This window comes from Rattus rattus, chromosome 10 (assembly GCF_011064425.1).
Source record: "Rattus rattus isolate New Zealand chromosome 10, Rrattus_CSIRO_v1, whole genome shotgun sequence".
In the NCBI taxonomy this organism is placed as follows: domain Eukaryota; kingdom Metazoa; phylum Chordata; class Mammalia; order Rodentia; family Muridae; genus Rattus; species Rattus rattus.
The window spans coordinates 7,150,013-7,165,677 of NC_046163.1; positions in this window are offsets into that span (position 1 = coordinate 7,150,013).

The window sequence follows — 15,665 nt, forward strand, 5'->3', positions numbered from 1 at the left end:
AACTCTTGAGTAAATTGCAGGTCCGGTCTCCTGGAAACTAGAGAAGATAACTTCTCATCCATACTGGCTGTACCTCTCAGAACACAAAGAGGGTGCTGTAAGCACCCACCCACCCAGACAGTAAGCGATATATAATTAAGACAATATTTGGTCTTTTAGTAATTGTTTCTGGCACAGAAAATCCGTTTGGGAAGGAAAAATTGCAAGGCCTTATCTTTCTTAGGCAAATCACATTTGTTCAAGACAAATTATAGATCCTGTGAAGGGAAATAACTTAATTACTTAAAATAGAATCTAATTTAACTGCACGTTTTTGCAGCAGCCTATGGATCTGGAGTAATTCATGCCGGTGTTCCTATTCCACTCGAGGACACAATTAGATTTTCAGTAGGAAATTATCTTGAGGCTTCTTGCCTTTCTCTGGGGAGTCTTAATTGGATCACGCTTAGACATAGTTTTCGATGTGCTCGCTGGAACGCTTGGTCTTAAAGCTGGGACCATTGTGGCTGGCTTCACTGGTAACCTGCTCTATAAATATTTATTCGAAGGAAAACAATGGGAGAAATCCTTGGGAGGAATTCGTTTTCTTTTCTCATCTTGGCTTGAAACCTCCTCACCCCAGATTCCTCTCCTTTGCCTTGGAGCCCCAACAAAAGGAACTTAGTCGGGACAAAATTCCCAGCATTGCAAGTCTCCATGGATATTGCAGCCTTCCTGGGAACAAAGGCCGATAGCTCCTTCTCAAAAAAGGAAAGAAAAGAATTTTAAAAAAAAAAAAGTCTTTATTCCCTCCCTCCTCCAAAAGGGTGCCCCTGCCGGAGTCATTCTCTGTCCCAACTCTCTCATGATGAGTTCCTCCAAAACCTTCCCTGGGTCCTGGTTAGTCTGGCTATGTGAGGAAACCCAGTCTGCTGCCCAGCCCTCACATGAAGCAACTGATTGTTCCTTGGGCTCCTCCCCCATGAAGGGAGCTCTTGAAGGTCAGTAATGTAGCTACAATTGTATAATGGAAGCTAAAATATTTAAATTGTATGCATGCTGCCAAACATGACATCTGACTTAGGAATGATGTCAGGCCTCTAACTGGGAAGGAACCTAGATGGGTTTCATCTCAAATCACTTTTGTTTTCCTGAAATGCCACTAGGTGATCTATCTTTCAGGCCTATGGACTTCCCAGCCTTCTTTCATGGTTATATCTGTATGAACAGATTCATTCCAGGGTGCTCTCTTGGAAGAAAATGGGCTTTGTTTTAGTCATTGAACCAAGTGTCTGTGGTTTTTCTCCCATCTGATATTCAGATGCTAAATGAAAGCTCCACAAACAATTGGGCATTTATTGTTCAATGTGATGCTCATTTAGGAGAACCAAGGACCCCTAGAGACAAAATTCAAATTACCACAGAAAGCAACCCAGCATCCCCACAGTGCTTAGAAACGTACTCTCGCAACCTAGCGTCAAAGAGTGCACACAACTATCATGGAAGGGCTCTTTTGTCAGTCAGTGCTAAAGAAATTCCCTAGAAGCCATAACAACATTCCCAAGAGTACAACCTCGGGGGAATAGTAGTGTTCTGGGGCCAATAGTAAAGGAAATGAATCCTTTAAATGAAATGGTCCTGGAACCGTATTGCCCTCCAGGTAACACTCTGATAGGTTCTGCACATATTCTGGGTGATCCTACTGAAGACAGCAGGAAACTGGATCTAGAGGACAGACATGCTACTTCATATCCTATAACGCTTGTCTGCCTCCAAGAACTAGCTGGCCCAGAATATCAATGGAATTCCAACTTCAGGAACCCTTTTTAAGGGCAGTAACTCCATCAGTAAATCACTCACAGGGGAGGGGGTGGAGACAGGCTTATCCACAGCACTTGATGGGCAGCTGTCATAGTTAGGGTTTTACTGCTGTGAGCAGACACCATGACCAAGGCAACTCTTATAAGGACAGCACTTAATTGGGGCTGGCTTACAGGTTCAGAGGTTCAGTCCATTATCATCAAGGTGGGAGCATGCCAGCATCCAGGCAGCCATGGTGCAGGAGGAGCTGAGAGATCTACATCTTCATCTGAAGGCTGCTAGGAGAAGACTGACTTCCAGGCAGCTAGGATGAGGGTCTTAAAGCCCACACTCACCGTCACATACCTACTCTAACAGGGCCACACCTAATAGTGCCACTCTCTGGGCAGAGCATTTACAAGTGTCTTTACCTAGTCAGCCGTGTTGCCGACCCCAGACCGGAATAATTCCACGAAGCAGCATGAATCCATGAAGGCTATTAAACGTTTTGCTCTACCAAAATCCAGAAGTTGAAATTCCACCACCTTAAGGGGATGGCCTGGAACTGAGACCTCTGGGAAGAGACAGGTCATAGGAGATAGGATTCCTGATTAGAATCAAAGCCCTAGGAACCTAGCCAGCCTCTCAGACCACAGAGGACTCAGCTCAAAGCCATCCATCATCTGTGAATCACAAAGCAGGCCCTTGCCACATACCTAATCTATTCGTGCCTTAATCTCCTCTTTCCCAGCCTTCCGAAACATAAGGAGCCCCAGTCTCTGTTGTTGCTAAGGAAACCAACCTAGTATACATTGTTACCAGAACTCAGCAGAGTCTCCCTGGATGGGGTTCCAACTTCTTCCTCTAGCCTTGGCTACCGGATTTCACTTCAAGGCACTGCGTCCATTCCCTAATACTCAGCTCACATAGGCTATCGGTCTCCATCGTAACAGTTTATAACTCTTCCTGGTTTTCTTCTCTTCAGACTAGCCGGGAATGACGGGGAGCCAGCCCATTCTTCCACTGACTGCCATTGATTCAGAGTCTTTTAAGCCAACCCTGTTAAGTCAGACAATTAAAATCCTGTAAACCTTCTGGGTGAGGAGTGGGGACTTCAAACTGTAAATGCCTGCTTCAAACTGTAAAGACCAGCTTGAGGGATCTGCTCTGTGAAGAGGTCAGGTAAGGGGAGAGAATTTTTCAAAACCAAACAAGCGAAGGTGTTCATCCAAGCTATGCCAGGTGCTCGGTGTTTATCCGACGGCGTCAGTGCATGATTAAGTTGATTTACATACTGCAGTTCAACTAACCAGAACCCAGCTCATCAACACTCTTCATTAAAGAAAATGACTTCCTCATATGCCACTCTGTCAGACAGAAAGTCATACATGCTGAGAGCCACTGAATCCCAGGCGCCCTTCTTACTCAGGACACTAGAGTCCCCACCAGACAGATATCCCTAGCTCTCTGTCTTCAGGAGAGGACACTGCAAGAGAAATGAAACAAGTGAAAAGCCATTGTTTTCCCGCTCCATACAGTAAAGATGCCATTGAAACGGGACCTCTAAGTTCTGAGGCACATTCTCAAGTTCTCGTGTGTGTGTGTGTGTGTGTGTGTGTGTGTGTGTGTGTGTGGGGTGTGGTGTGTTTTCTGTCTCTCTGCGTCTATGTCTCTATCTCTGTCTCTCTCTTTCTCTCTCTCTCTCTCTCTCTCTCTCTCTCTCTCTCTCTGTCTCTCTCTCTCTCTCTCTCTCTCTCTGTCTCTCTCTCTGTCTTTCTCTCTGTCTCTCTCTCTGTGTGTCTTTCTCTGTCTTTGTCTCTCTCTCTGTCTTTCTTTCTCTCTCTGTCTCTCTCTTTGTCTCTCTGTCTCTGTCTCTCTTTCTCTCTCTCTGTCTTTCTCTGTCTCTCTCTGTCTTTCTCTGTCTCTCTGTGTGTGTCTTTCTCTTCTCTCTCTCTCTCTCTCTCTCTCTCTCTCTCTCTCTCTCTCTCTCTCTCACACACACACATTTGTATGTTTTGAGATAGGGTCTCATGTAGCCCAGTCTAGCCTCAACCAGCCGAGGCTAAGCTCTTCCTCCTAAGTGCTAGAATTGTATATTTGAACCACTATGCCCCATGTATGTGCGATGGGAACCATACTCAGGTCTTTGTACATACTAGGCAAGCACCGCCGCTGACTGAACCACATCCTGGCCTTATTAATCCAAGTTAATTTACCATTTTCTTCCCAGTCCTAGATGATAATAAAAGTAGCAGTTAGCACCACTGGCCGATGACACACACTAAGGACTTTGGCTATTTCATCTTTATAGAAGTTCTGCACAATAGGTATAGACTTCCGTTGCATAGACAGAGAAGCCGAATCAAAGAACACTGTCTGTCTAAAGCTGGCCCAGCGTCACATCCTTAATAAATGCCGAAACCTGGATTTGGACAATGCAGTCCAACCAGTCCAACCTGCAGCCTCTTCCTCACTTTGGAGACTGGTTACTCCTGTGTGTCATTCAGTAGTCAAAGAACTAACCATGAGGTCAAATAGATCTTTATAGAGCTATGACTGGGGGGGTTAAGAGGAGGCAAGAGAATTGGGTGTTCAAGACCAGATTTCTACACCAGAATCTAGACTACACCAGATTACTGCATAATAATAATAATAATAATAATAATAATAATAATAATAATAATATAAGCCATTCGTTCTCTTTGATAGTTTTCAGGTTTAAACAGTAGACATTTACCTGGTCTTACACTTTTAAAATTTATTTTTTTTAATGTGTACAAGTGTCTTGCCTGTATCTATGTCAGGCACAACATACATGTACTTCCTTCAGAGGCCAGAATAAGGTTCCAGCTCCCCTGAGATTGTAGCATTGTAGATTGTGAGCTACCGTGTGGGTGCTGGGAACGGAGCGCAAGTCCTCTGGAACAGCAGCCAGAGTTCCTGCTGAGCCATCTCTCCAGTCTCCAGTTTTACTTTTTAAAGTAACAAAGCAGATACTGAGCTTTTAGAGGTTTTTAAAATTTAGATTTTTTTTTTTCACTGTTGCTTCTGGTGATGCAATGGGTTTCAAGTTAGCCTAGAGCACTTTGTCTGGTATATGGTGCTCGACGAACATAGGAAAGAGCACGATATGTCTCTGCTTGTGAGGGCATGTCATTCTCCAAGCACACTCCGTGATTAATGCTAGCTGGTAAGCTCTGATCTCTTCCCGTCAGTCACATTTCCTAATCGTTCACTTAGCGAGCGCTCTGTTATTGATCAACACTCTCAATCGGGTGAACTTGAGAGCTGCTCGCAGCACAAAGTTCACCCCGTTAGTGGTATGGACAGGCAGGGACGATCTCTCCAGGTCTCTCAGACCTTGTCCTACCTTCAACATTTTAATAAAAGAAGTTTCCGTTCAGCTGTGATGGTTTATACTGACTGCCTACCTGACAAAATCTAGAATCTCTAAGAGACAAACTTCCAGATTGGGTTAGCTGAGGTGGGGAAGGCTCTGCCTGAATGTGGGCGGTGTCATCCCATAGGCTGGGGGCCTGGACTTCATGAAATGGAGAAAGTGAGCTGAGCTCTCTGCTTCCTGACTGCAGATGCGCCATGGTGGACACGCTGCCTCCAACTCCAGGCCTTCCTCACCGTGACCGACTGTATCCCCTGAAACTGTAAGCCAAAATAAAGCCCTCCTTCTTTAGGTTGCTTTTTTTTTGAGGAACTTTTATCATACTAATGAAAACAAGAAATGAATACATCACCAGCCTTTCAATTTTCCTACTGCCGTTCACCCTCTCTATCCTAGCTACCAGACCATGGTTATGGAGTTAGCCTTCCAAATCTATGAGGCCTGTATACACAGACTCAAGCAACTGCATGTTAAATATTCCAACAGGCTGGTGAGATGCAAACTGGGTGAAGGTGATTACTGCTAAGCCGAGTTCAATCCCCAGGACCCACTTAATGGAAGGAGACTACCAACTCTCACAAGTCGTCCTTTGACCTCCGCATATACATTACAGCACACATACATACATACGTGAAGAAATAGATTCAACAATAGATTAAATCATATTCAGAGAAAAATTTCATTCTTATGAGCATTTCCTGACTCTTTCCCCTTGTGTACTCTTCCAATGAATATACATAACAGTCATCTACATAACATTTCTATTAAATGATGTGTTATGAGGAACCCAAAGATCTACAGTTGGAAGGAAGATGCGTGTAGGCTAACAGCAGGCATTATATCAGTCTATATGAGAGACTTAAGCATCCATGGATTAGGGTATCCATGGAGGGTCCTGGAGCCAAACTCCTGTTGATACACAAGAAAGACTTAGTATCTTCTAGGTCTTCTGCTCATCCCTAAGAAAGGAGGTTGAATCCAGGCCAGCTCATTGGGTGCATCGAGACAACCCGATCCCAATCCTGTTTCCTTTCTTCTTGGCCAGTCCTGGGGAAGCTAGTCATGCCTTGAAGGTAAGGAACAGGAATTGTGCCAAATCCTGGGATATGGGAACATGCCCCTAAAGCAGATTTTCATCCTTCTCTCCACCGGAGGCAACTCGTTAGGGCCCCCACACACCCCTCCCGGGACTGAAGGAGGAAATGGAGGCCATCACTTTGGGCCACAGCCCACTTCCGTTAGGCTCTATCAGTCTGAGTAAGCTTTTCCATCTTCAGTTCTTAATGTATGAAGTCTGGGACATGTGAGCTCGTGGGAACAAAAGGCTTTGAGAGAGGGAAAGGCAGCTCTTGCACAAGACACCACGATTCTTTTTAAAAGCGAATTTTACCTCTCAACTAAGTCTGTGTCCTCAGTGGTAAGACCCTTACAGCCTGACATGGTTAATTAATATAAGAAGCTTTCATAACGCTGTTGGCTGACGTCTGCTGTCATGACAAGAAAACATCTACCAATCACACATAAGTAATTGAGTGTGGGCCTGTTCCCATAAAACCTCATTTATGGAAGCTGAAACTTGAGTTTCATAGAATTGTCTTGCCGTAAAATATGTTTTTCTTTTTACTGTTTTTCATCTTTCAAAGCTTAAAGATATAAAAACAGGCTGGGAAGATGATTTAGTGGGTAAGGTGCTTTCTACACAAACATGAGGGGCTGGAATTTGGGTCTCCAGCTGCCACATTAAAAGTCAGAGGCAATGACATGTGCCTATAATTCCAGCCCCAGGAGAGAGACACACAGGGGATCCCTTGGGCTTGCTGACCAGCCAGTCTAGCTAATTGGTGAGCTCCAGGCTCAGTGAGAGACCCTAGAGAGATGAAGAACTGTAGAAAAAGACATCCAGTGTCAACCTCTGACCTCCAAGTGCACAGGCACAATCAGTGTAGCACACACAAGTGTGCATACAAGCCGATTCATTGATTGATGTTCGGTTGATATTTTTAAATATAAAAACCAATTTTTGATCCTAGGCTATAAGCAGCAGGTTCTGCACACAACCGTCTATTGACTCCTGGTTTAGATTGTACTTTAAAAGGCAACAGAAATTCAATACATTCAAACAGAAAAGCAGAACCATAAATATAGGTGAGTTTATTCTTTTAAGTTTAAGGGACTCAAGATTTCCACCCCCGACCCCTAAATAATGGCTTCCCATTTATAATGCACTTTGGTTTTAGGAGACAGCAAAGTCGGTGAAGTGTTTGCCACATCAGCAGCTGACCTGAGTTAGATTCCCAGAACACACATTTCTTTTAAAAAAAAAAAAAATCTAGTTTTGGTAGCATATACCAGTAATCCCTGTACTGGGGGAGAAGAGACAGGCAGATGATCTTTTGGGCTCAACGGAAGGCTAGTCTAGCCTGCTTGTTGAGTTCCAAGCCAGTGACAGACTCTGTCAGCTCCTGAGGAATGACACCTAAGGTTGACTTCTGGGTCTCTACATATACTTGCACACTCGCGAGCGCGCGCGCGCGCGCGCACACACACACACACACACACACGAACATATACTTATGTACATTACACACTTCTGTGTGAACACACACACGCACACACACACACAAGCATATACTTATGTACTTATGTACATTTACACACTTCTGTGTGAACACACACACACACACTTTACAATTCCAAAATGCTTCCACAGAGAGGGCCTCAAGGTGGGTCCGAGAACCCGTTGGCCATGTGTGCATTAGAAGACAATTGTGGAAGGTATCCTGCCATCCCTAATAAAAAGCCGTCAAGGCACACAATCTAACCGTCCTCAGGTTACTCCACAATCCTCCATGGTGATAATCACCAGTCACAACTTTTGGCAGCGACTCCCCAGGCGGTCAGTAAGGAAGACAAAAGGAAAAGCTATACTCCCTGGTGATGAATAGTGCTTCCCAGCCACAAGCTGAGCCACAAAAGCCCAGGAAAAAGCAATGGTGCAGACAGAATTTTTGGATCTGACCCCAGTTTGGGGGTGGAGAGTTAACTCTATTTCCTTTTAGCTTTCAGTGTCTGGTGGGAACGTCAAAATTAATCTCCGAAGGACTGCCACGATGTATTTCTTGCGGAAAGTATCTCCAGGCAAGTTTTATTACCGTCTACAACATTCTTCCCAAGGTGAGAAGAAGCCTGGAGGAGAAGCTGAAGAAAGGACGCTGCGTGTCCTGCATCAGTGGACCTCTGCTAAATGTCTATGGCAATGGGAAATGTATGCTCAGCGACCACAGCCCCGAGCGAAGGAAGGCTAGCCACCTCGACCAATAATTGAGTCAGCTCATCACTAGGAAGGAGGGGAAAGGAAGAGGCCGTGTAGACAGCGTAAGACAGGAAAGGGGCTGAGGGTATGCTCAGTCAGTGAAGTGCTTTCAAGTGTCAGGGCCTGAATTCTGATTCCCAGCACCCAAGTAAAAATCAGCCGCGGCAGCACGGGTCTATAACCCCAGTAACAGGAAGACAAAGACCACAGTGTCCTTAAAGGCTCTAGCTAGACTAGTGGAATGAGCAAGCTTCAGGTTCAGTGAGAGAACACGGCTCAAAAATAAGATAGAGAGTGATTAAGGAAGACACTGGACACCAACCTCTGGCCTTCACACAAGCAAGCATATACCTAAACACACACTAAACACACACACACACACACACACACACACACAGAGAGACACGAACACACACATACACACACATAGACACATAGACACACACACAGACACAGACACACACTCACACACAGACACAAACACACACAGACACAGAAACACACACATACACACACACTCACACATAGACACACACACAAACACAGACACACACACAGACATAGACACACAGACACAAACACACACAGACACACACACAGACACACACACAGACACACACACATAGACACACACACACACACAGACACACACACACAGAGACACACACACAGACACACACACCAGAGAGAGAGAGAGAGAGAGAGAGAGAGAGAGAGTACAATAAAAGATACAGAGAGAAAGTTCACAGAAGGGGAAACAATATTGATAAACAAAAACAGGAAGAAATGTTCAGCCTCACTAACAACCAAATTAATAAAGTTCAAAACCACAATTCTGCTGCTTCTCATGCGTCAAACTTGCAAACATTCTCAAAGAAGTGCTGGCCACGATGCCAGGGTACACATCAGTCTCACGCACCAATAAATACAACTGGTCAGACCGAAGCTGGTCTGTCCCAACGAAGCCAGAAGCAACTGCCCTGAACGTCTCCATGCTTATCCCTCTGACCCCAAGAGGCCAAGGGTAGACATCTGGAAAGAAACTTCAAATCTAATGTCAGAATTGGGATTAAGAGGGGATGGAGAGACGGCTCTGTAGTTAAGAGCTCTTGCTGCTCTCAGAGGACCAAGTTCAGTTCCCAGCACCCATGTTGGGCCACTCACAACTGCCCATAACTGGCTCCAAGGAATCTGATGTCCACAGGATGGAGGTCAGGAAACCGTCTGACCTCTACAGGCAACTGCATTCAGGAGCACATGTTCATTACATAGACACAGACAAATACACCTAAATAAAAAAATAAAAGCAAACTAATAAAATTAGAATTAAGGAAACTGTGTTGAGTGCACAGAATAAGATATTAACTAGCTTCTTTCTTTCTTTATTAAATTTACTTATTTATTTAGAGTGTGTTTGCGTGTATGTGTGTGAGCGTGTGTGTGTTACGTGAGTGTGTACATGCCACTGTGTGAATTCAAGGACAGGGAACCACTAGCAGCAGTCAGTTCTCTCCTTCTCGAGTGTAGCCAACGTCTTGAGTGGTGTTTACAAAGACCACTAGAAAGTGTTTAGGATTGTGAAATGAAAGATGTAGACTAGAAGACCGTACATGACAGCTAATTATAGATACCTTGTAGCTGTGTGTGGTGCCCTCATTTAATCCCAGCACTCAGGAGGCAGAGGTAGGTACATATCTGAGTTCGAGGTCAGCCTGATCTATCAAGCAAATTCCCGGACAGCCGGGGCTCTGTTATTCAAAGAAAGCCTGTCTTGAAGAATCAAAAAAATTTTTTTAAGTCAGAACCTCTTATTTTTTTTTTGAGACAAGGTCTCATGTAGCCCATACCAACCTTGACCAACTCACTAGCTAGGGAAATGTGCTGGCTAGTTTTATGTTAACCTAACTAGCCCCAGCTAGAGTCATAGAGAGAAGGAGGGAACCTCAATGGAAAAAAAATGCTTCACGGGAGGAAAACAGAGACAAAGTTTGGAGCAGAGACTGAGGGAATGGCCATCCAGAGACTGCCCCACCTGGGGATCCAGCCCATACACAGACACCAAACCCAGACAATATTGCTGATGCCAAGAAGTGCTTGCTGACAGGAGCCTGATATAGTTGTCTCCTGAGAGGCTCTGCTAGAGCATGACAAATACAGAGGCGAATGCTTGCAGCCAACCACTGAATTGAGGATTGGGTCCCCATTGGAGGAGTTAGAGAAAGGATTGAAGGAGCTAAGGGGGCTTGCAACCCATAAGAACAACAATATCAACCAACCAGAGCTCCCAGGGACTAAACCACCATCCCATGGCTCCAGACAGACCCATGGCTCCAGCTGCCTATGTAGCAGAGGATGGCCTTGTTGGGCATCAGTGGGAGGAGAAGCCCTTGGTCCTGCCAAGGCTAGACCCCTCAATGTAGGGGAATGTTAGAGCGGGGAGGCAGGAAGGAGGGGTGGATGGATGGGGGAACACCCTCATATAAGAAGGGGGAGGGGATGGGAGAGGGGGCTTATGGACAGGAAACCGAGAAAGGGGATAACATTAGAAATGTAATTTTAAAAAATCCAATAAAAAAGATTAGGCTATGTAGAAGGCTGTATAGCCTTTTTTAAATTAGTGATTGATGACTGAGGGCCTAGCCTATTGTGTGGTGCCACCCCTGGGTTGGTGGTCCTGTGGTCTATAAGAAAGCAAGCTGAGCAAGCCATGGCGAGCAAGTCAGTGAGTAGCACCCCACCATGGCTTCTGCACCAGCTCCTGTCCCTAGGTTCCACCTCTACCCTGACCGCCTTCCGAGGATGAACTGTGAAATGGAAGCTAAATCCTTCCCTCCTGAGGCTGCTTTCGGTCATGGTGTTTCGTCACAGCAACAGAAACCCCAACTAAGACACTGAGGGTGACCTTGAACCTCTGACCTTCCTGCCTCTGTGTCCCAAGTGTTGGGATTACAGGTAGATACCACCACCTCGGGGTTATGAATTTCTAGGGATCAAAGCCAGGGCTTTGTACGTGCAAGGCAAACACTCTATCAACTGAGAAACCTCTCCCGCCCTAGTGTGTATTTTCTTCAAAAGAAGATTAAATGTAATACCAGTGGTTGTTTGAGTTACCGATTTGGCGTTATTATTTTTTTTTAATAATTTTATCTACATTTCCAAACACTAGGATAAAACATAAAAGGATAATCAGCTTATTTTAACAGGTTTGGGGTGGGGGAGGAAAGATGTTTAAAAGACCTAAGGTGCTTCCTGTTGTACAGTTCTCCAAGCTAAACTCACTTTATTTCCTTCGTGTTTGTGTATGTGTGTCTGTCTGTCTGTCTCTCTCTGTGTATGTGTGTGTGTGCATGTATGTGTGTGTGTATCTGTCTGACTGTATGTGTATGTGCATGTGTGTTTGTCTGACTCTGTGTGTGTGTCTGTCTGTCTGTGTCTCTCTCTCTCTCTATGTGTGTGTGTGTGTGTGTGTGTAATGGACATGCATGCATGTGTGAGTATTTGCATGTGTATGGAGGCCAGAGGTTAACGCTGAAAGCCTTCTTCTATCACTTTGTGCCTTACCTTTTAGAGACAGGTCTTCCACTGAACCCAGAGCTCATCCATTGACCAGACTGACTGGCCCAGAAAGCTCTAGAAATCCTCCTATCGCCACCTCCTGTGCTGGGATTACCCAGGTTATCAGGAATCCAAGTTCAGGAGCTGAAGTTGGCACAGGAAGGACTTTACGGACTGTGCTGTCCCCTCAGCCCCTTTGTTTTTAACTAAGGTTAGAGTCCAAGAAGATGCTAATTGATTGCCAGGCTGAAGGAGACATTGTAGGATATTTAAAGAAAAAAAAAATCAGACACACAGATCACCCTCAAGATATTCAGAATCTGGTGACAGAGTCCACCATCTGCAGAAATAACACTGTTACATCCCTAAGTCTTAGGTAAAGAACCGAGAGAATCCCAAAGCTACAAGGAACTCAAACTTGGCTCTGCAACAGTAGTTACAGACCAGGCTGTGCTCACAACAATGGCCCACTTGGAATTGATAACCTGTGATGGCGGCGGGTTTATAATAGCCCAGTGAGGCTTTCGTAGAGGCAATGCAGATCTGAGGTCTCTTCAAGGTCTTCTACATAGAGGTGTGTACTTCCTAACCCCATCGGGAAGTAAACATGCTATAGAAACCCTAAAGGAAATCTCTGAAAGGGCTAGGCATTCTCAGGGAACAGCCATTGTCCGGGGCCTGAAGCCGGGACAGTGTATAAGTGCAGCCCTAAATATCCCAAGTTCGTATTGTAATGGAAAGGAAATGTCAAGTCGGGGAAGAACTTCCTCCTTCCTAACAAGCTCCCCCAACCACGCCGCGTGCAACAATGGCGGTCTGGTAAGTCACACAATGCAGGCTCCAGGGTAGGAAGCCCTAGCCAAGAGAGAGCAATGTTCACCCTTACGCAGAAGATATTGCAACCTTGGGAATCACAGAAAAAAAAAGCAACGGATGGGGGGGAGGGGCGGATTAGCACTTTCCTCCTAGGTCCAAACCGAATGAGTATATATTGATAAATAATATCTTTACTAATTTTAATTATCATTCTGGGAAGCAAATGACCTCACTGTACATACAAAGTCCCCTCAACAAATGGAGCAGGGATGGGAAATGGGGCGGGGGTGGGGGATGGGACAGGGGTGGGGGATGGGGCAGAGCCGGAAGCCCATGGGCTGTAGAGATGGCTCAGTCAGGAAAGTGCTTGCAGTGCAAGTATGATGAGCGTTGGAGCCTCTGAAGAGAAAGGGAGAAGGGGAGGGGAAGGGGAGAGGAAGCTGCCGTCGGGGTTAAAGTAGATAAGTAACTTAATAATAGGTAGACAGACGCGTAGATAGACAGTCAGATAAAGTTGGGGATACTGGAGTGCATTTGTAAACCCAGCACTGGGGAGGTGGAGGCAGGACTTGCTGGTGAGTTTCAGGCTAGCAAGACACCTGCTCTGAAAATGCAAGGTGAATCGTGACAAGGACCGAGAGAAAGGTTATCCTCTGGCTCTGCATGCCTTCACGTGAACACCAACACATGTTTGAGTGGGGAGGATATGTTGAGTGGTGTGATTTAGATCTAAAAGCCATAGGACCCTGAAATCTACATGGCTGTCTTTGATATATGGTCTCTCATATCCTGAAACTCATTCCCTTGTTATGATGGATGAGTTCATTAGTTGAGCAATGCCAAACCAGGAATTACTAAGAACTTTTGGCCTAATCCTTCTTGTCTGACTTTTTAGGTGTACTCACTTAACTTTCTGGCTATAAATTAGATAGTTTTCTTTTTTCTCTTATTTAGTATAGTTTTATTTTTTCACCTTGTATTTTAGCTCTATTTCCATTAGTATCTAACAGCATAAAATACACCAAAGAGTTCTGATTTGAGCTTTTAGTTTATTTTTTCTCTCCAGGTGTGTGTATGTGTGTGTGTGTGTGTGTGTGTGTGTGTGTGTGTGTGTGCGTGTGTGCATATTTTTTCATGTGTGTGACCACATGTTGAGGGATGTTCACATGTACACATGTATATGTGGAAACTTAAGGTTGATGTCAGGAATCATCCTCCACAGCCCTTCCACATTATTCACTGAGGCATGGTCTCCCAATCAAACCTGAAGTTTGCCAAGATCATGAGTCTTGCTACCCAGCTTACTCTTGCCATGCCCCTGTCTCTGTCTTCTGAGACTGGAATTACAGGTGGGCTGTCACACCTACCAGCACTTAGGTGGGTTCTGTGGCTCTGAACTCTGGTCCTCACGCTTGTGTGGCAAGTGCTTTAACCACTGAGCCATGTCTCCAGCCTTTAGCACCCTTTTTATGGGTGCTGTTATAGATGGAATTGTGTGCCCTCCCACTTCATATTCGTTCTTCTGGAAAGAGTATCTTGAGATCCTCAACACAAATGAACTCATGGGAGTTCTGTCTTGGTTGGATATCTGAACAGCACCCAACAGAGGCACTAAGGCGCACCCTGGGCTCCCTGATCTTTTCTTTAAGGATAGGGCTGTAGAGTTAAGTGGCTACAAGCACTGGCTGCTTTCACAGAAGACCCAGGTTTGATTCCCAGCACCCACATGGTAGCTCGCAACTGTCTATAACTCCAAGTAACAAAACTTTTAAAAAGAAATCGAAGAACACCATCAAGTGTTTAAGCAGGATGAGCAATGCAATGGATTGTGAGTTAGAACAGCACTCCCTACAGTGTGAAGAAAAATTAGAAGAGGCCTAGGTTCACACGGAAAGAGTCATAAGCAAGAGAGTGTGGTACCTATTAAATAGTCCCCATGGGTCAACATTTCTATTTGTTCATTTGTCCACTAGTTTGTTTTTGAGATGGTTTTTCACATGGCCTGGACCTCCGTAGGTAGCCAAGGGTGACTTTAAACTTCAGATCCTCTAGACACCAGCTCCCAGATGCAGGGGAATGGAGTATTTGGTACTAGAGATGGAGCTCAGGGTTTGTTGCATGATAGGCAGACGCTCTACCAAACCGAGACACATCCTCATCCTCTCAACACCTCTTCCACAATCCCTGTTTCAAAACAGGCACTCTGGGGGAGACACTGAAACAGGAGACACTTCATTGTTACCAAAACAAAAAGGTTAAGAAATAGTGTCAGTGAGATAATCCCAGAACTCAGTGGGGAGAGAGAGGCAGGACCAGCAGAGGTCAAGGTTATCCTCAGTTACCCGGTGAGTTTGAAGTCAGCTTGAATACTCTATATATGAGGCCCTATCTCAAAATTAAAAAGAAAAAAGTAAAAGTTCAAATGTCACATGGGCTACAAAAAAGACACATAAAACAATTTAATTTCTCAAGATTCACTTGCTGAAGCTTTCTTCCTGCCACTCAGACCCAGTAGATCAAAACAGATCCAAATAACGTCTCCTACCCACCCAGATCTAAACACCAGCTCTTGCCCACCCACCACACCTTCTTAAACTTTTTGTGTGGGCCCTGGAAACCCTCATGGCAATTCTCTGACTTCATCTGTGGTCCACCCTAGCTGAACAAACCAGGCAAGAAGAACCTGCATGCAGACCTTGACCTCCTTTGACCTCGTGCTGTGTCCCCGATACAGGCACTGGGCCACACAATGAGTCCAGAGGACCCGTAGCAGGTGGAACAAACACATTGATGTGCATTTCC